The 21,420-nt window shown below is 47.9% G+C and overlaps 1 protein-coding gene across 4 annotated transcripts in view; it reads left to right on the plus strand.

Moving 5' to 3' along the window:
• The window catches only part of TJAP1 (tight junction associated protein 1), a 39,055-nt gene that overhangs the window by 3,621 nt on the left and 14,014 nt on the right, over positions 1-21,420 (plus strand). For all 4 annotated transcript variants that reach the window (XM_040550823.1, XM_040550820.1, XM_040550821.1 and 1 more), the window contains 2 exons: positions 18,494-18,588; positions 20,139-20,192. The gene's annotated coding sequence lies outside the window, so the exon portion shown is untranslated. The remainder of the gene's footprint in view (positions 1-18,493; positions 18,589-20,138; positions 20,193-21,420) is intronic.

The raw sequence follows: 21,420 nt of genomic DNA on the forward strand, positions 1-21,420 counted from the left end.
TCAGTTGAGGTGAATGCAATTCAGTAAAACTGATAGGCATCAAACTGAGTAATGATTTTAAAGTATTTTCACATGATGTCTAATCTGTGGAAATTCGCTACCACATAATAGCACTGAGGCTAAGAGCTGAGCGGGATTCAGAAGAGATCAAGCATTTATACAAGTGGAAATGTTCAGACTTGCTTTCGCTAAAGAACTTGTTTCAGAAGGCATATTTTTCAGACATAACCTAATCTCTAACAGGCAAAGGTTAGAAAAAGGGGCAACTCGTTCCATAATTGTCCACTCGGGCTTCTTGCTTTATCTTCTAAACCACCTAGTATTGGCCTGTGTCAGAGGCAGGGTATTGAATCACACTTACTATTTTATTTGCCCATTAACCTTTCCTTTTGTGATACCTACATCTAGAAAAAGGCACCCCAGCTGTTCTGGTTAGGGCTGGTAGTTGAGGATTTTAAGCTGGTGGAGAGTGGGCTGCTTGGAAAGATAATGCAGTCCGTAGGTGAGGGCTGTCTTATTCATGAATGCGAAGGCAGGTAAGTACTGTCTCTTTACTCCAAGTGTTCAGACGAAGCAATTTGTGTTCCCCGCCTTCACTTCTAAGCAGGAAGAATGCGCATGGAGTTTGGCCTTTCCACGTTGCAGTCTCGTAGTGGACTTTAGTCCTTAAGGTGGCTGGCAGGAGACTTTAAGGCTATTCAGGTGAGATCCAGTATGTTGTAGTACGAGCCTCAACTTAGTGGTGTTTGGGAAAACACAGCCTGTGTCCTGCAGTCTTGTCCAATCCACGGTGAGGATCAAGAGAATCAGCAGTGCTGCGTGGTCACACAGGCATGAATTCGGTTTGCTGGGTAGGCTAATAAAGGTCAGTGGCAGTTGCATGGAGATATGTATGAGAGGGTGTTTGTAATATCTGCCTAAATGCAAGGGGAACTCCTGAAGATAGTTGCAGACCGGGAGGATTTTCAGAGCTAGGAGCAGGTCTTTCAAACGCTGAGATCTCTGTGTGGATACCCTCCTTATGGGCTGGTCTGGAACAACGTGTGCTCCAGGGCACAACGTAACCCTTCTGTGGCAGGTGTAACTGCTGTGAGTAAAGGGTTACTGGCTTTCACAAAGGTTGTGTGGTACTGAGAGAATAAAGATTAAAAGGTGAAGTGGTTCAGGGTCGGGAAGTAAGGTTTTAAGGTTTTCTGCAAAGGTTGGGCTGGTTTTTAGGTGCAGAGGTTCTGACCTGCTGCTAGTGGCAAGGGGGAACTGGCTTACATTTCTGATTTCTAGGGGTCAGCAAATTCAGAACTGAGAGTCCACAGTGATTACTGGGTCTTTGGTTGAGTTCTGTATTTGTATTCTGTCCATGCAATAAAGCTGCTTTTGGCAGTATAGAAATCCTAACTGTGGATTTCCGTACTGTTGTGCTTAAAGTCTCAGTTATCCAGCTGCATTCAGGTAATGCTCGTGTGGATGGTTCTGAAATCAAAAGTGACAGATGAGGTAGTTTCTCTAACTATTGGGGAATTATACTTAGGCTCATAAAAAGCCTTAGGCGAGTTTTACTTCATAGCATTTGTTTCAAAAGAATATAAGTTATTTTCCCAAGACAATAATTATCTAATTATTGTGGCAGTGAGATTTTCGACCATTATTTTAGCATATGCTACTCAGGGTAACCATTCAGACCCACGAATGTCTCGCTGCACAAGCTCTCTGCATTTCCCAAAGACGCCTTGCTTCATTGTCTCCTAAATCAGATTTCATCCTGCAGCTTTGCTGTTCATTAGCAAGGGCTCTGCTGCTGCTTGATGGGGAAGTTAAAAATATTCTGGGGAGGTGATTTGAAATCTGGTTAATCTCAAATGAGTGAAAAGTGATTGCAGTTGATTCTACTGTTCTGTTTTTTTATTGTTTTTTTTGATACATCTTATTTCTTGCCTTTTCCTTATTTAAGGGTTCTTTCCCCTTCCATTTTATTGTTGGTGATCCTGTCAAATGGGGGAAAAGTAATGGAAAATGGCAGGATATTTGTTTAAATTCGAGTTGTTTTAAGTAACCTTCCTTAGAATGGACTTCAAGTTCACTTCCTACCTTCATTTTTCTGAGCAGAAAGCGTCTCATGTGCTGAAGTATGCAAACTGTTTCTTGAACTTCTGGAATTGAGTTTCTAAGCATTGCTTGCGCTATGGTTAAGTAAATACGAGGAAGTGAAAACTTTGAGAAGGATTTCCTCAGCTAACTGCATTTTGGTAGCAAATACACTCTGTTAGTAGATGTCTGTGTAGGCGCTCAATCCGCTTTCTTCTAGGGCTAGCAGGGAGTGTCATTTTGGGGAAACTTCTCATACCAGGCTGGATTGACTCCTGAAAGCAAGTCACCCTGGCCAGACTGCATAATTTCTGTAGAACCTACTCGTAAGTGTATCTGTTTTTTCCTCATATAATGATGCCTTTGTAATAGGTTCCTAGGTGAGTCTGCAGTGGCTATAACAGGATTCAGTGTCGTCAAGGCTCCGGCTGGATGGAGAGAACTGTATTACTCTGCAGCTCCGGAGATGATTTACTACCCGACTGACAACTTGCAATATAAACATTAGTCCAAGCATGATCTTGTCCCAAAACCCCGCCTACGCAGGGAGCCAGGAGTCTTCCTGCCACGCGCCATAAATCGTTTACGGTTTGCTCATTCCCGTGCATTTGAAAAACAGCTGTGTAGTGGGGATTAGCAGTTTGCAGAAGGCCCGTGCGGGGCTAAATTAGGGTCTCTTGCCCTGGTGGTGAATACCAGTAATGGAATAGCAGGAGTGCTTCTCTGCAGTGGAAGGCAATTTACTCGGGGAATGGGGGTGGGTGCAGGGAATCTGTGAGGGTACAGCAGCCGAGGGAGAGCATTGGATTGCAGAGCTCCAATTGGAGCTCAGATGCCTGACTGATAGCTGCCCAGCATGGTGGGGGATGGAAAAATTAATTGTAAGATGTGTTTGTTTTTTTAATGTTACTCATGTATTTCTATTTATTATGTGTGCATACATATAAAAATATAAACGTAACATACATCGTATGTACAAAATGCAAGCAGACTACTTTTGTCTCTTAGGAGCTGAAGGGCTTTACAGGGTTTATTTATTTATTTAATTAGCATGTGTGTGAAGAGTGGTTTCCCCTTTGTTAGCCCGTGGTGGCAGAAATTGATTATAGGAGGGCATCTGGGGCTTCACAGCTAACCTGAAGCCTTTAGGAAAAGTTTTACGATGCCACTTGGATTTATTACAGCTTTGCAATTTCAGCTCCCAAAGACAAACTATTTTTGTGCTGTCTGTGATAATTTAAATTACCTCCAGGAGCTTGTAATGACTAACTTGTGCTTATGGTGAAACCTCCCATTTTTCCAAACCCTAGAAGCACGATCTGTTTCATAACTCAACATGTATTGATGCTCCTACATCAGTGCCGAGTACATCAGAGCCTAAAGCCAGTCGGTGCCGTAAGGCTTTGTGTAATAAGAAGAATATTCAGACTTTGCTGTACAAATGAGACCAGATAATGGAGTTCAGATACCTCCTGCGTGCTGGGTGACAGACCAGCTGCTGAGTAATGCAGATATAAGTAGTTCGTTCATAGCCGGGTTGGTGTCTCCATCCACAAATCCTCTCTTGGGTGGGTTGGGTAAGAATCTGGGTGGAATGTGTCACTGAGGCACCCTCTTCCAGACACATCAGCTGAATGCAAGTGCTTCCAGGCTATATCATAAGCATCCAGGGGGCCACCGGCAGAGAAAATGGGCTCTGGGTAAAGCAGGTGACTTGTTTCCAGAATGACAAAGTTAGGAAGGTTCTCACTGTTCTGTTGAAGCTGCTGCATGGCATCCCTCGGAAATAGGAACATTTTCCTGGAGCTTCCTGCTTTGCTCTCCTCTTCCATTGATCTGGGGAGAGCAGCTGGAAGGGCTCATCCTAGCCTTGGCTGAGCCTAGGAGTTGCCTCCCGATTTTATTTTTCTTTAATTCCTTTTGGTAAAAGGCTGTGCAGTCTGTTTGATTTCTTGTGCCTTGCCGAGATGGAGGCCAGATAGTACCAAATAAGTTTGTGGCTGTTTGTGTGGGCATTTGAGATCTGGAAGGCACCTGCTAATGAGCTGTAGGTCATTCCGTGTCAGATTGGCTAAGTTTCCATCAAGCCGGTTCTTTGTTGCGGCAGTGCGTACGGACTGTGTGTGTTTGGGGATTCCTCTTATCTCGCTCGGATGCAGAGGGTTTTCCTCCCGTTTGCTGCCTCCTCGCTCCCCACAAGAAGAAAAATTGCCCGACTCTGGAGAGCTCTTAACCTAGAGATTCAATCAGATGCTTTGCTCTTGCTTGTATAGGCTTTCCAGATATACACAGTGTTAGAGGGGCGTGGGTACGTGATCGTATTTTGAGCTTTCCCTCCCTGGTGCTGTTTTCGATGCTGCTGGTGGAATTCATCTTCCCCTCTGCCTGGGAGCTGCCGGGAAGGAGTTGCTGTCACCCAAAGCAAAGCTCAGCCTGATGCCTCAAGCCCTTACCCCTCGGGGTGAGGACTTCGCCCAGCTTCCACAGGCAGCAGATTGTTTGTCTACGAGCTTGTATCACCCGAATCTGCTGGGTTAGGCCTGAAGGGAACGGTTCAGGGCAGTGGAAATCGCGACCCAGAGTCGCCGAAACAGGGGAGGGAAGAATAGAGCTAGCCGTACGGTTAACTCTCCCCCCCCAGCCCCTTCTTTTTTCTGTTTCCTCACCTGCCCAGCTGTGTAGTAGGTTAGCAGTACGTGTCTGTTCTTATTCTTATGAAAGTAGACTTTGTTCTCTGAAGACTGCTAATCATGCCCCATGGGGGTGTAATCAGTTATAAGGTATTTAATACGGTGCAGGCGGGAACAGGCCGCCTGGCCGAGCTGGCAGATTGCAACACTACGGTTATAAAGGGCCCCTTTCCCCCACTCACCCGCCCACCGGTGGCAGAGTGAGGGTTGTACCTTGAAAATAAAGGAAAATAAAGCTCTGGTGGGGGCAGGGAGAGGAGAGGCTGAAGGGGAACCTCCTATTCCGGGAACCGGGCCGGTGGCAATGCTCTGAGAGCCGTGGCCACGGCGGGTTGTGCTGTCGAGGCTTGCGGGAGTTCGGTGCAGTCGCCGTCGAAGTGGATTGCAGGGGAACGGCCCTTGGCAGCCTGCAGAGCAGCAGGGGCTGCCGTCCTCTCGGGATTGGGTTTTCTTGTGGTGGTTGGGGTTGGGGAGGTATGGGGTGGTTAGAGCTGGAGAAGCCCTTTCTCCTGCATACGGTGATTTAGACACCTAAGCTGGTTGGGTGCTTTTGTAAATCCTGCCAGGCTTCTATTTATATCTTTGGATATAAATCTATTGGTAAATCTGGCCTTTCATGCCTCTTTCTTCCCAGTGCTGGTGCAGCAGCCTGCCTTCCTGGCTTGGGAGGGAGTAGGTGGCTTGAGGCCTTGAATTTTAATGGGCACGGGAAAGTTTGTTGGACCTCATCTGGCCTGGTCTTGTTACCTAATACCAGGCCATTCCCCTCAGCGAGGGCCTTGAAATGCACGTGTAGGGTGTGGAACAGCTGGGCCACAGCCTTATAAACCATCCCTCCTCTGGCAGCTTGCTAGATGCATCGGCGTGTTCCTGGAGCTTGCGGCTACGCTGACCTTTCCCCTTCCAGGTTCCCCAGAGATCAGAGCCTTTCAGCCCTTCTGGAGCTCTTTGAATTTGCTGATGCTGCTCTGTGCACTGACGGCACAGGGCTCCCTCCGTGCGTGTGCTCTTTGCTTCTTGGAAAGTAGAAAGGAATGTCTGCTCTGCTGTATTAGCTCGTGTTGTACAGTTTCTGACATTTTTCCTTTCGAAATCCTGCTCCTTTCTGGCGTCCCTGTGCTCTGCTGAAGTTGAGAACACGCTTCGTGTAGCCCAGCAGCTAGGAGCTGTCTTTGGTGACCTGGGGGATATTGGTATAGATTCAAGTGGGATATATTCTTGCTACAGTGCTCATGGGAGCGTTGGCTTTCCTGCTGGGCGATGAGGGAACACTGGCTAGTAAGTCTCACAGTTGTCCCTTAGCACTGGCTGATGGGTTTTTAGGTGGGGATTGACATTTTATTGTGTCACACGGGGTAAGCGCGGGTTCAGAGCGTGAAGGATTCAGAACACAGCCTTCCTTTTATGGGCTTGAGTGCTGACAGCTTTACCTCCTGGTTCGTCTTTTATCCCTTAGGAGTAACTTCCCGTTTAGTAACTGAATTCTTTGGAAAGCTTTTGGGACTTCCAGGAGCTGCCCATGAAAAAAAGAGTGCTTTCTGACTAGAACCTATGGTGACTCTAAAATAGTGAGGTCCTGGGACAAGAGGTTGCTTGTGTGTTGGATTTTTGTGCACTGAGTCTCTCGTGATCATGTAAGTGACCAGGTGTCCGTGCTGCTGGAGAGAAGGATGATGTGCAGATCAGGTCTGTTTCTGTGGGTAGGAGGGCAGTGTTTAAGGAAGGACTTTTTGTTAATGAGGAAGTAATTGCATCTGAGAGAAGCTGCCTGACTTCAGGCAGGGTGCTTTCCTTGGGGAGGAAGAAGACCTGGACCCTTCCAAGCACCCCTAATGCGCGAAGTCAGCCTCCTGTTCAGCTCTGCCCCCTCAGCTCAGCAAGGCTCAGTGCTGTGTTCTCCCCTTCTCTTGTAGGAAAAGGCAGGGAAATTCCCTTCCCAGGCTACCGTGCAGCTCTCGGTTCCCGCTCTGGCATGCGGTTACTTCCAGCCCTGCTGATGGCTCTTCACATCCCCGCACCACGCACCAGGTAGCCCTGCTGCCTCGCTCTGTGGCTTTTTTCCGTGGCTCGAAGTCTCCTGGAGGACTCGAGGAGGCCCCACGGAAGAGTTTGAGGCCGAGGCTGTCATCGGGGTCCTGGCAGTGGCAGGGCTGGCGTGCGTGGGGAGCGTGGCGGGTGTCAGCCTGGCGGGTGTGTGGGCTTGCTGCTTGTTTTCCTTCCCTGCCCGGTGAGGAATGCAATGTGTTTGCCTTCCTTGGCCTGTGGTTGCAGCCACATTCCTGCGCTGGGAGTCAGCGCGGCGCGGCGTGCTGTTCATGCCCTCTGGCTACATGCTTTCAGCTCCACATCAAAGGTGTGTTTGGTGTGTAGCTTGTGCCATTCCTGGCCACACCTGGTGGCCTGCAGGCATGCAGGAGGTGGAGTCTGGCTGTGTTTGCAGATGGCATTCAGGGTTCAGACTTCTTGCTTGTGGAGAGGCTGGAGCTGAGTCCATGCTAAACAACCCCAGGAATGCAGCGGGAGAGCTGAGCGGCACAGTCACTCCAGGGGCATGTCCTAGCAGCAATGTTTCCTTTATAGCTGCAGCAAAATAATTCATGCCTGCTCCTCCAAAGGAACTGGCTGTTTGCTCGGGTGTGTTGTAGGGTTTAATTTACACCGATAAGGCCAATTAAGGTTGGCTTGTCCCCCTGCAGCCTGTATGCTCTTTGGAATCAGCAACGATTGAGTGACTCGTGCCATCAAGCTCTGTGCTCGGTACAAACCGTGCACGAAATGTCTGCCCAGAGGTGGAATGGGCCCAGGATTTAAGCTGGGCAGGAGTGCTTCCCCCCCCCAGTCAGTGGGATAAATGTTCTTACACGTATATGCTGCAGCTTGACTGCCCCAGCTTCTTCTGGAGAAGCCTTCCTCTTCTGACTAGTACCTCAAGGGATGAGCACTGGAAGCTTGGTGAAGGATGGCAGGTCAGGATGCAGATGCATTATTTTGGGATCCTTGCCAGGATATCTGAGAGAAACAGGCAGTAAGTTTTGTATGTCGCTGTCATAGGAGCCATCCCAGTCCTATTTACATAAGTCTTTTGTTTGTCTGGCTTGGGGAAAAAAGGGTCTCTATTGTCAGTGTCAATCCGAGTATGGGCGCCTTGTGAGCAAGGTTTGTGCGAAGAACAGCGGAACATCTTTTGTGTCCTGCTGTAAACTCTGAGCTTTTCAGCTCATTAGCCAGTTTGCTTTGATCTTCCAGTCTTGCAGTTCCCCTTCTGGCAATTTCTAGCAGCCTTCAATTCTCTGACCAGCCAGTCATCTCCGTATTCGAGTTCATCCTCTGCAGAAGACCTCCCTACTGCCATCCATAGCCAGCAACAGGCATGAGAGAACTGACGCTTGGTAGTCCTCTGCCTTTATAGCATCGCTTTTACTTTTTGGCCAGGGCCACAATCTCTGGATCAGTTGCTGCAGAGCTACTGTTACCAGTGTGGTCCATGCCACTGTCTCTTAGGAAACATACATGGCTTTTAAAAGCAGGATCGCAGTGGTGGGTGATTAGGGAGATGTTACTTGTTGCAAAAGACCATTGTGATTGCAAATAATTTCCAGTCCTTTCACATCGGGCTCTCTTCTCCCCTGATTTTATGTAAACCATGCATTTTATTTCAAATGAGTGGCCACTGACTCTGTACCTTCCTTTTAAGACTTGGGTGTTAAGGAGAAAGTGTGTTGCTTGAATATTTGCTTTCCTTCCTCTGTTCTGCGATGCCAAATTCAACAATATATCCTGTGGCAACATGAAGTGGAACAAAATATAAATAGGTCTGAAACAGGATTATGTGGAAAGTTATTGATTGAACGTTTAAGTGTATATAATCATTGTGTCTTTCAGCTTTGTCATGTAACATGGGCAACTGCTGCGAAAATGGAGATCTTGCTTAGCAGCAGGAGCAATATTTAACCCAACTTTCTGGTTGCCAGGAAAGGAGTGAGGCTGATTCTTGGTCTTTTGCTTTCCCGTCAGTGAGTTTTAATATGTTGAGGAAAGAAAGTCGGTTCAGCTTCCCTGCTGGCCTTCAGGAGCGTGTAGGAATCCAGGTCTCTGTGCTGCAGTGTCCAGTCCCGAGCACCTCTGCCTGGGAGATGTGCTCCTCTGGCTAGAGCAGGAACCTTCTCCAAGCAGCTACATCTCCCCCTGCTGGGACAGGGACCAGAAAACAGGGCTGCGGCCTGAGAGTGAAATAACAGGAATTGTTCTGATCCTGGAGCACCTTGAGCCAGCAGCAGGTGTGGTGTTCCTCCAGTCGAGACATTCCTCAGGCCAGAGTCACAGACTCTAGAGCCCAGCTCTTGTAGCTGCATGAAGCAGAGGGCGTGAGCCAACAGCTTGCTGTCGGCGCTGGACAAACACCTCCTCACATCTGCCTGGCAGTACGCTGGCATTCCTCCACTCGCTTTGCCCTTAGATGAGTGGCGACCTGCTAGCCCTTTGGGTGGTTTCCTGTGATATCTCCCCCCCCCCCCCAAAAAAAAATGAACACAGAACATGGCAGTTTGCTTTCTTTAGGACGTCTGGTACCGACCGTCTTCTCTTCTCAGAGTCCCTTGGAGGAGAGGTGAGCGGAGGTGCCGTTGCTTGCAGTGTGGCTGTTTCTCGTTCCCAGCTTGCTCTCTTGCTTACACGGGAGTCTGCAGGGAGCAGCCCTGTGGAGGTGAAGTGCTCGTCTCTGCTGCTGAAAGGGAGATGTTTTTCCATAACCTCAGAATAATTAACAGGCTTATACTATCCCAGGGGATAACAGTGGTAAAGCCCAGGCACTTTGGTTTTACAAGAGCAATGCCAGGCAGGGGATGTAGTGCTAGTCTGGACAAGCTGACCTTGCGGTAAAACAAAAGTGCCTGGCCTTGCTGCAATTGCCCTTTGGGACAATTTGTGCTCGTTATTACCTCCCGCAGAACAGCGCTGGTGTTAGCAACGATGACAAATGTGGAATGAGATGGTTGATGAGAGTGCTAACACTGCCCTGAGGACAGGCTGTGTCGGGAAGAACTGAAGCAACCCTGCAGGGGGGGGAAGGTGAGGCTTTGGGGTATAGGACGAGGGAGCGGGACAGCCAGTGGCTGCTGGTGACAGGCAGCCCCCTCTTGTACTTGTCTGCAGGGCGAGGGGTGGAGGTGTGGGTCCCCGCTGCTGCAGTTGGGGTCCTGCTGTTAAAAGGACCAGCTGGAGCCCCAGTGAACGGGAGGAGAAGGGTCATAGCCGGTTGCGTGCTTCATACAGGTCACCAGTGAAAGACGGGTGCGTGGATCTGTTTGCTTTTCCTAAACTGGATTAAACCGTGGAGTATCGCTGTGACTGAACTCTCAGAATAAAATCGTTCAGCAGTGCAGTGGTGCTGAAGGCTAAGGGAGTCACTTAAAGCAAATCAAATCAAAAAACCTAAAATAAATGAGGCAAACTGAGGCAGATTAACTCCAGGGCCACGCCACAAAAAAAGAGAGGAGATGCTGCAGGGTTACGTTCTGCTTCAGGAGCCACGCTGCGCTATTGTTTACAGAGTTGAGACAGGTTTTGTGCCCGTTCCTGCCCTTGGCTCAGGCCCTAAATCTGCTAGGCCCAAAGCATGTTTTTGAAAGCAGCCTCCCCTCCTTGTTCGTGCTTCGTGGCCTGTTGAGACTGCTGCTGCCAGCGTGTAGGCGTGGGTGCTCCGGCACACCGAATGGCGCCTGGCTGCAGAGGCCAGGTGGAGGTCGATGGGGAATGCTCGGTGCGGGCACCGATGGAGGAAACGGCCGTGACTCGGGTTAGCTGGGGGACAACCGTGCCTGGTAGGAAGCGTGCTTCACCATAACTTCTGGGCAGGGAAAGTGGCAGGGTGGGAGAAGGCGGTGAACGCCTTCCTCTTTTCTGTCTGTGGCTGGATGGGTTCGATGCCCTAACGCCACTTCTGTTCCTCTCAGTGCTGCGCTGCTTTTCTCTGCCAGCTCGTAAAGAGCTGTAGGTGAAGCAAGGATCAGAGTGGTTGAAGGAAGAATGACCTCCCGCTATCCTTACCCAGTGCCGGAGTCTGTAATTTTACTTTGTTCTACTGACTGCTGTCTGCGTTCAGTGCTGAAGACATCATAAAATATTTCCGTGCTAGAAGATTTTCTCTGATAAATAGCACAGAGGATGGCTCAAGTTTCCATGGCAATGCTTCTGAATGTGCTTCTGTGTCACCAAAGAAAGGGGGACTTTGAGTTGACTAAGGTTTGAAGGTTTTCCCTGAGAAAAGGGAATGGTGGTGAGATTGCACGTTAGTTGTTTGCCTGCCTTTGGGTAGTGCCTCTGATATATAATCTGGAGAAAGAGGAAGCTGACATTTGGCTAATGGCAGGGATGGACTGTGTCGCGCAGACTACAGCTGGACTCCTGGCCATGCTTAACTGTTCAGCTACAGATGCAGCTGCACAATCACACAACAGTTAAGCCTGTACCATTCTCTGCCTCTCACATCTGACCATCTGCTAGGGAAAAGCTAATTAAACCAAAGCGATTCTTGCTGGGATTAAACCCTAGCAGCGGAGAAAATTGAGAATAGTACCACTATTGTTCTCCCACTGCTGGATCAGGATAGCTGCTTTATTTGTGTTTGTAAAGAATTGCAGCCTATTCAACTCGTTGCTGTCAGGTAGGTGTTCAGCTCATGCACTTTCCTCCTCCTTTCTACCCCAGATCGCTCCTGGTTTAGGTGCAAGAAATAAGGCTGCCTTGCTGAATTTTCTTGCGCTTCCATTTTTTTGACAGCTGAGGCTGTTTTTCTTTTACGTGGGATTTCATGCAAATACAGCACACAAAGCTGTTTTCTCTCCTGGTGCCTCTCTTTCTTTATTACTAGAAATTGCTCCTGTCTTGCACAGTGCATGCAAGTACGGTGAGCGTGAATCCTAGCTTTGGTATTGGAGATGCATAACCTCGTAATTGCTAGAAGCAACTGGTATGAATCTGAGATTTGAGACCAAGTAGTTTAATGGGAAAATGTACCTGCAGCCCTTGGAGAGTTTAAATTTCAGTCTCGTAACATAGAAAATGTGGAAGTGTAGTTCCCTTAGCAACTGAACTCTTGCATGTACCTACAGCCCGTGTTACCATGGGATGAGGGCTTCAAAATAGCTCTTCGCAAAAAATAATTAATTAAGTGAACTGGAAACTCTGGTTGATTTCAGTGCTGCTCCTGGAACTCGGCAGAAGTGACGGCTCACCCTGTTGTCCAGGGCTGTGGCACAGTTACTTTGATGGCTGATGAGGGATTTAGTTCTCTGCAAGGGGCTCAGAGTGTATTTTCCATTTATCTTTCTGTTCTGAACAGGGAAAACTTGTTGCACCAGGGAGGTAGTGGCCCCAGGAGAAGGCAGTGACAAGGAGTGAAGGTTGTGTTGCTGAAGTGGATGTGAGGAAGGTTGGAATGAGCTCAGAGACCACACTGGAGAAGCCCATAGAGATGAAAGTGAGAGCACAAAAAGGATGAAGATAAATTAAGTCTTGATACTCAGGGAGAAACGGTTCAGATAGTTAAAAGTTGAGGAGTGAGGGGAAAAAAAATGGTAATTTTGGAATTGCTGGAATTTAACATTGACAAATTTGTTTCAGGGGGGAAATGCTATGGGAGCTGGAGAGATGAGAGGTGACTTCAGGGTGTGGGTTTGCAGCACTGTGACTTCAGACTTGTTTTGTGTATGTGCTTACTCCAGGGTTAGCAGGAGAACCTCATACTTTCGTGGAAGAAGCGCAGTAGTAAGACCGTGCCTGGGGGCAACTAGCTAACATGCTCCAAAGAGTTTACTCAGATAAGCTGTTGGTGAGCCATACCTTTAGGAATGAGAGAGCGGGGAACATTCCCTTCCTGGTGTCTGAACTGTTGGACATCAGCAAGCAGAAGCTGCTTGGGTGTCTGGAAAGCAGGGTGCAGCACACGGCCTTGCTAGCACCCTGTGCCCCTTGCTTGGGGAGAATGGAGAAAGCTTCGTGCCATGCAGGTCTTGGCATCGTGATGTTTGTCAAGTCCTATAAATGTCAGTAACGTTAATACCTTAATATACCTCGACTAGTGTGGTTAGCTTATATTGATTCTAAGAGAGAGATGCCATTCTCTGTTTTGTCTTGTTTTTAAAAAAAACAAACAACGAAACCTTCTTAGGAAGCAGAAAAGGGCAAAAAGGGTTAACTGCAATATTGTTAAGGATTATGCCTTTGCAGGGAAGTTGTACTGATTTAACTTAATCAGATTAGAAGCAGTTGTGATTATATTAGTGTGGCATTCTTGTATAGGCATCCTTAATTTGGTTTGTCTAGTATCTATCTATTTAACTTGATTCAACACAAAGTGCTCTTAAACTGAATTAAAAACATTTACCCAGGAGGGTTATACCACTTTACGTTATTTTCTAACTCAATTGAATTTACTACAGTGTATATGTAGACGAAACCTTGGGGAGAAAGCTGCTCCTTTTTATTACTTGCTGAGCAGTTTGTCATGTTTGGCTGCGGCCGTGTGATCGTGGAATCAAAGAGCCTCTTGTGGCGCGTGTTGCTGGAGGATGGGCACTCTGAGCACTGCAGACCCTCATACAACTTGGGCATTCTTAGCCATAGTGGGTGATTAAAGTCATTGTTCTGCCTTATCAAATGGGGCTTTCTTTTCTAGCACAGGTGTGAACCCCCTGGAATATTATCTTGAGGTTGCTCCTCAGCCTGCCAATAAAAGTGCCTGCAGACCTGGTCAGCATGTTGTGCACGCACCAAAAGTAGCGTTTCAAAGCCTTTTGAAATCTTTCATGTTTTAAAGGACTCCGATGGCCGAGCAGGTTTGTGCTGGACTTTTCTACTGCTAGGCAGAGCTGGAGAGAAATTTCACGTAATTTAATGGTGCTTCCCGGACACCGTCTCACCCCAGTGTGCTCCTCCATACAGTATGCAACTCAGCATGAACGGTGACTTCTGCAAGACTCGTGGCCAAGGAAGAAGTTACTACAGAAGCGCTGCAGGTGCCAGTTCTCTTTCCTATTGGAAAGGATGAATCTAGTTGATACATGTGAGTGAGGGCTCTACGGGAACAAAACTGACACGTGAATTACTCCACAAGACTGGCTGTGGTGGTAACATTTCAGAATAAAGCTGACTGCTGTAAACACGGGTTTAATTTCTTGAAATTTGCTTTTGCCACCACCTGCACGCATCGGGGCTCTGCTGAAGGCCTCTGCAACCTAGCAAGTCCTCTGTAGGTTGGGTCACTGCAACAAACTTGTCCATCTGTCCTCTGTAAATTATGCAAATGGTGTGCTGTGCTCCATTGTCAGTCTGTGTGGGTACTGCCTGGTGTGTTGGCCATCTGTGCATTACTCCAGCTCCTAGATGGAGGGTGTGTTTAGGAGCATATTGAGGCAAGCATATAGGTTGCAGTAACGGAGCATTTTCTAGCGTTGCTGTTTGTCTGCTAGAGGGATGGCTCAGTGACTTTCGGTCTCTGCAATTAAAGAATCGGAGGCCACAGCTTTCTCAGAATTTATGAACCCATAGGCTGAAACAAGAGGGTTGCTGGGGGTTGGATGAGGCTTGGGGGGAATACTTACAGGTGCTGAGAAGGCCACTTGTAGGTTGTTGAAAAATTTAAGTTGTTCCTAGTTTGTCCTAATCCGATGCCTTTTCATTGTATGCTCTAGGAAGGTAACGTAAGATTTTTTTTTTTTCCTTCCTCTCCTAGACAGTGGAGGAATTGGCAGGGGAAGGGGATTCCTACATGTTGATTTTCTACAGAAATGTTCACCCACTCCCTCCTTCGCTTCTCTTCAGTTGTTTGCTTAATGTAGCCATTCTCTAGTTTGTGACTGAGACAGAAAAAGTGAGGCCATGGCTCCCCAGTTTCCCTCATGTCATCTCCCAGCTTCTGCCAGATAAATGTCGTTAGGTTTGCTTTTACTAGCAGGACCCACGTAGTTATTTTCAGGAACTTTTGAGAGTACTCCCAATCTCCATGAATAGTTTTCTCATGGCTGGGCATACATCTCTTTAAATATCTAAGAAATGTGCTCCAAAAGTCTTCCCATGGAAGATCTTAAAAGCACCCAGGTAAGAAGACAGAGTGGGGAAGAAAGTGAAATCTGAGGTGCAAAGATAACGGTGCTCAGGAAGTTTGCAGCCTAAACCACCTTGTGAGAGTTGAAAGGATCACTGAACAGACTAGAGATCAACCCCAAGGGATCACTGAACAAACTAAACTGAATTCTGGTGCATCAGCATTTCTCGGTGAGGGGCTCTCGTTAGCCCATTGTGTAGATGTCAGCGCTAAAGGTGGCTTGGCAGGTGACCTTTTGCTGAGCTGGTTCTTGTGCGATTTCAGAGGTAGACATTCAAGGTGGTTATGCTCTTCTATGCATTAGAAAGCTAGCGTTCATTTCCTGGTCAGAATCTCCCCTGGGTATTTTTATTCTCCATTAACATTCCTTCTGGGGATTGTATTCAGGTCCTTTGCTTCCTGTCCTGTTCCTGTTCAGATGTTAATCAGCTGTTGTGTTCTATTCCAGTTACGTGTGAGCGATGGTACTGTTTCTTGGGCAATGCTGATCTGCTCTGGCTTTTATGAAAGGGTCGGGGAAGCTAAGCGGCTCTTAACACAGTGACTAGAGCAGATGATCGTGCATATTTAAGGTAGGGAGCGCAACTGAACTGGTGGGACTGGGTGTCTGTATTGTAGAAAGATGGAGTAGGACTAAGAAGAGTGTGATTCTGAGATGTAAGAGACTTCCACAGGGGGCATGGATATGACAGACACACATGTGCTGCCCAGTGGTATTTATATTCAGCCAGAACTGTATAAGACTGTGGATTTCATTTACTTTGGAAATAGGTTAGGTGCTAAGTAGGGTTTGTTACATGGCCTGTTGTTCAACAGCTAGCCCTATCCCTTTCTGTTGATATCTTTTGGAGTTTTTTCCTATGCAGGGAATAGAGATTTCTGCTTAACAGTCAAGGTTAATTGGTATGAAAAAGCAGGAATGAGCAATAATCCTCCTGAAACTCAATTTTAATCCAAGAGTCACTATAATGCTATTACTCAGCTCTGAATCGTGAGCATTAACATTCAAGCAGAACTGAGAAGCAAGTTTCTGCACTGGGAGCTGTCATCCTTTTATTTTAAAATGAGCCTCAAAGTAACTAGCAGCAGAATGGATCTGAACATATTTTTAATTGGAATTCCTTCCCTGAATGAAAAGCTCTCATTAAATGTTAAAGCGTCCGTTAATAACCTTGCAGTCCTTTTCCATTGTGCTTGGCACGAGTGGTCTACAGGGGCTGCTTTTAACTTCAGGCAGCTTGTTCTTCTGTCCCAGGCAAGACCTCTCGATGCAGTTTTTACATCACCTCTCTCTGATTAGCTGTCTCGATCAGGCTTACTGCAGCAGCTTCCCACATAATCTGGCTTGAGACACATGGAGGCTAAGGTTGGCTCTACCCATACGCACGGGAAGACAAGTGACAAGCCCCTCTTCTTTTCTTGCTTCTCGGGAGGCAAGTGAGGAGAAATTGTTGCCTCCTAAAGCGGGATGTGCCAATCTCCGGTGCTGGATCTGTGTTTGCACTAAAGGTTGGCTGAAACAGCGTGAAGTTTCTGGGTTAGCTGTGATGATTAGCTATGTGGCACAGGACAGTAGCAGCGATTATTTTTACACATGAGTACGTGATTGGAGTTTTTTTGGAGTACTCTGACTTGGCGATAGCGAATGAATGTTCCTGTAGTGTTGCTTTAGAAACAAGTGGGGCTGTGATGGTGCTATGGAATGTGTTTTCCCTGTCCTACAAGTTTATCTTTCTGAATAAAGAGCAAGATCAGAGAAATGTTGCTTTAAAAAGGAAAACGCTGGAAAGATGACAACGCCTGAAATAAGGAACATTTTCCGCAGTGTAGTCACCATACTTCTGTTAAGGAAGGGAAATGCTGATCCTGAACACTGGTGAACAGCCTGTTTTATAGGATCAGAAAAGGCAACACATGAGAAGGTAATGATGAGGAACACCCTGCAAGTCCTTCTCTGCCCTTTTGTAGGGAACATGCAGCTGCTCCAACAGCAAACAAGAATGAACTGTGTGTCTCCTAGTCTGAAAACCAAAGCTGATTATTAGTTACCTCGGGGCTCGAGGGACTTTGCAAGTATCAGGAAGGCAATAAGTGTCTGCAAATGTTAATTTTTTTCCTTTGATGTTTTTTCCCTTTAGTCCAGAGGGTTTGTGTGTGTTAGACCTCTTCCTTGTTACTGTAGAAATCGTGGTGTGAGTGAGGTAGTGTTGTGTTTTTGCATGAATGCCAAGTGGCTCTTACTTCTGTGGACCCTGAGTGGAATAACCCACGCCATTCTGTGCTGTACCACGTCTGCTCCTGGTGTGTGGTAAAAGTTTTTGCCTTTCCCAAGCCTCACAGAAAACACAGCCACTTACAGACGGAGACGGTGGGTTTTACACGGAGGGCTGCTGCCTGATAGCAGCAACTAGTCAAGCGTGCACGCGCAGCTGCGCTCAGTCACTGTCGCTGCACCCTGTCACGGTGAAGAGGAAAGAGGTGGTGTGTGTTTTGCCTTTGTGAGGGGGTGGAGGAATCAGCAGCTTTTTGCATTGACGGAGCAAATTGTTAGGTTTCTACTGCAGTCTTCAGAGCCTTAATGTGCTCGCGTCTTGCCTGGAAGACATGGCTGTTGCTGAGGCTGATCGGGGTGCGAGCCCAAGCCTGGTAGCCTTCAGTCAAGCTGTATCTGTCAGTGAGCTTAGAAATGACTGTGGATAGTAGCTAGAAGATGGAAGAATGGGAGCTAGTGCAAATGATAGCATTTACAGTTTTCTTCCTAGCAGCCTGAGTGAGGGACATTGCTGATGAGAGATGGACAGGGCAGATAAAAAGGAGCAGGAGGTTAAGTTTCCTCTTGTGTTACAATGCTAATTAGAATGGCAAAGACTGGGCTGAAGAGCTGCCTGCTGCTGTAGCTCCAGGACAAAGCCGAGCTTCTCCTGGGTAGTCAAAACATGGACCTGACAGCGAGCTTCCTCAGAGAGAAGCTTGTGAATAGCGTGGTGAGTGCAGAGCAGAAATAGTGCTGTCTTAAACCTCTAGGTATTGCCTATATCCTTTTCAGCTTTGAAGCACAAGGTCCGTCTATTCTGCAGAGAGTATCTGCTGCTCTCTGAACAGAGGCACGGTGAATTGAGCCACCTTGGGTTTCTCTCTTTGTGGTAGCGAAGGATGCCCAGTCACTGCAGGCAGAGAGGGCTTAACCGTGCTGTTCGGTACAGGGAAGTCGGCAAAACAAACTTGGTTGGGGTGGCAGGCTGGTTGGGGCACGCACGGATGAATGACAGAGGCTGGATTCCTGGTGTTGATCAGGAACACAGGCTGGGAAGCAGTGACCCCTGGAGCCATCTAGAAGAACCATCTGCCTTTCAGAGGCCAGTTACCGTTCTGCAGAGGCATCCAGCTCAGTGGAGGGCTGCTTAAAAAAGAAACAAAACACCATTTTCTGGGACACAGTGAAGACAAGGAGCTTACTTCAGTAGATGGTCCTGTCATCAGATAGTAGCCTGACGGTGCAGCAGTTTGCTGCTGGCTCCCGTCCTGGCACCTGGCCGTGGGTTGGCCTGCGCGTGCCTGGCTGTTTCCATGTGTTGTGCTGATAGGTGACTGACACCGAGTTTCCTTTCTCATGTTTCAGGAGCTGTTGGCCAGATGCTGCTGGATGCTGACAGGAGAAAGCTGATTCGGAGACGAGCAGCCAGAAATGTTTGGACACGTCGTCGTTTTGGATCTGTAAGTCCTTGTTTGAGGGGAAGTTGCCTGGAGGCACTGCGAGTATTTGAGTGTCTCTGGAAATTCTCAGATCGTGAGGGTAGGCTTCCAGTCCTGGTAGCTTTTTGAGGTAGGTGGGGAGGAGATGGCAGGTAGTAGTTGCTGGGTATTGGGTAGGAAGCAGGACAGTCCTGCTTGAGCCTGAGGAACTGTATGCTGAGAGGCAGCGAGGCCTTTGGCGTGTTTGTTGTGAGCACCACAGCGATGGAAACATGCAGGGACCCATGGGGGCAGCTGTACCTGGAAGCCCCTGCTTGTGTGCCAACCTGTCTGGCCGCTGGCTTTGGCTCGATGCTGAACCAGCTCCTGCTGGGAGCTGGCAGAAAAGCAGATTCAGACTTCACTGACCTGGTCCTTCCTGGATTTACACATTCCCTCTCTCCCTCCCTATGCTTTGCAGCTTTGCCCTGCAGAGCAGTTAAAAACAGCTTCACAACAGTCTAACTTTGCTAGTCAAGACCCGACTGTAGCATTGTAGTAAGGAAGGGGGCCAGACAGCTTGTTGGGCCAGGGCCAGCGCTAGGGCACCTTTCAGTTTGTTTTGGCAGCGCTTGAGTTTGCGTGGTCCTGGTTGCCTGCCTGTTCCATTCACCTTCCATCTGGCTCTCCCCGTGTGCATACAACTGCTCCACACCCTGCGCTCCTGTCCCGCCTCCCAGGGCTTGGTGCCATGGACAGGGGAAAAAGCAGCGCAGCAGCAGAAGTGCATCAGGAAAGGGAAGACTCCGCTGCGATGTCTTAAGTCAGTGGCAGAGCGATAGCCACAGAGCTAAGCTCCTCCAGGCATCTCTCAGGTGAACCCATTTCTCTTCCTGTGGCGATGCGTACCCTGGGCTGTTAGCACAGAAGATCATTTCTGAACTTGTGTTATAGCCTGGGTTGGATGGACAGTATTTTACAGAAGCCTGTTAGCAGCAAGGTAGAGCGTGGCATGCTGTTTGCTGGCAGCCAGAGAGTAGCTTATCTTCCTCTGTCTTGTAGAGGTGTGGGCTATCACAGCGGTAGGCACAAGGACGTAATGTTTTGGCTCCAAGGAGAGACTGATAATTGCCAGCTCATTTGTAGGTGCACCGACTTAACAATTACCTCACTCATCCTTTAGCATTACCAAGCTTCTGTACCTAAGGCTTCGCAGTTAGCATGCCTCCGCAGTAGCGGAGGAAATTAGCAGTAAGGGTTGAGTTTCACAGGAGGTGCCTTTAGTCCTTCCTGGAACCAAAGTTCTCTATGAGCTGTTGCTTCATGGATTTTGAGTTTGCATGGTTCTGATTGCCTTGGATGTGTCCTTGCCAAGTGACTTTCCAGCTCTTGCAGGGCTATGTGGCTCAGCTGTCCTAAGCTAATTTCCTTTCCTTTCAGAAGATCTGTTGTGAGTTGGGGCAGGCACTGGGAGTGAGACGAATATCCTGTCATCCTTGGTTATAAACATTCCCCATTCCTTAAATATTTATGGGGTGAGATTTCAAACTGTTTCTTTTATGGATTCTAAGCTATTTGTTTCCCTTCTTCAGGGCATCTGAGTGAGTGTCCGTGCTTCATGAAGCTTTGAATTTGAGTCGAGGCTGGTAAGTGCTCAGGTCGTAGGGCCTGGAGAAATGATAGTGGTTTCATCTTGGTATATCTGCCTGAGTATCTCCTGTCCTTAGCCTGCCAGGAGTTGACAGAAGAGAATCACCTGGTTGATGGTGGGGTGTTGACAAACCTACTTCTGGTCAGGATTTCAGCATTTCTTCTTGAAGAGGAGAAATGTCTTCACAGCAAGGCAGACCCAGCTGTGTTGTTTGGAGGTGCGGTGGAATGTGTATTGTTTTGCTGGATGTGATTTTTCTAAAGTATTAGAGATCACTTCACCTAACTGGTTCCTTTTAAGAGAAGGGATCTTGAGGGAACGACTGCAGCAAAGTTATATTTTCAAGATTTTGACAGTGGATTTTACAGGCTAGTTCTAAGAAGTTGCTCATGTATGTGGAAAACACGTGAGAGACTTCAGTGAGCCTGTGTTTTTTTAGCACAGTGGAGAACAGCTTACAAATTGTTCTGTGAAGTGTAAAGCCTGCTGTGGCTTGGAGCCACTCTGTGCTTGGTGCAGGCATTTCAGGCCTCCCAGGGGGCTCGGTCTAAGTGCTGAGAGGATGCAGCTAGGCAAGAGTGGATGAGAACTGCAGAGGACTCTTCTTGGGGCCCCATTTAGACACCTAACAACATGTAAAACTTCACTGGCTAGAATAGAAAGCAAGTCTGCCAGGTCACTGGCCTGGCAGTGTCCATTGGCCTGTTGTAAGTGGGATTTAAATGGCCCTGCTGTCAGAGGAGTGGAGAGGGTGATCTGAGCTGAGGCAAGTCCTGCACTTTGGAGTTCTGTAGATCAGGCTCTGAGCATTGCAGAGATGCTAGGCTTGGTCGATGATAGAATCCAGCAAGGGGAAGGGGTATGAGAAGTGAGTGCTTACCCCCAAATATAGGGGTACTCTGGATGATGCGTGTATTTTTATCAGGGGAAGTCTGGTGTCGGGCCCTCTAGGGACTTCTTGGTATCTCCAAGATGTCCTGTGTGTGCTGGAATGGCTGAAATCCTGGCTGCTTGGTGGGAAGCCTTCCTGCCCTCCACTGCAGTCGTGAAGTGGTGGAAAGGAAAATTATCCCATGTATACAGGATAGCTGCTTTCCTTCTACCCCATATTTTGCTCTTGTGCTGCTCCTGCAGCAGGCGGATTCTTCCTGCCCAGCACAGTTTGGGTAAAGGGACAAAAACTGAGCTGGTCTTTCTTGCAGTGGTACTGCGGCATGTTGCAA

This window comes from Cygnus olor, chromosome 3 (genome assembly GCF_009769625.2).
Source record: "Cygnus olor isolate bCygOlo1 chromosome 3, bCygOlo1.pri.v2, whole genome shotgun sequence".
NCBI lineage: Eukaryota > Metazoa > Chordata > Aves > Anseriformes > Anatidae > Cygnus > Cygnus olor.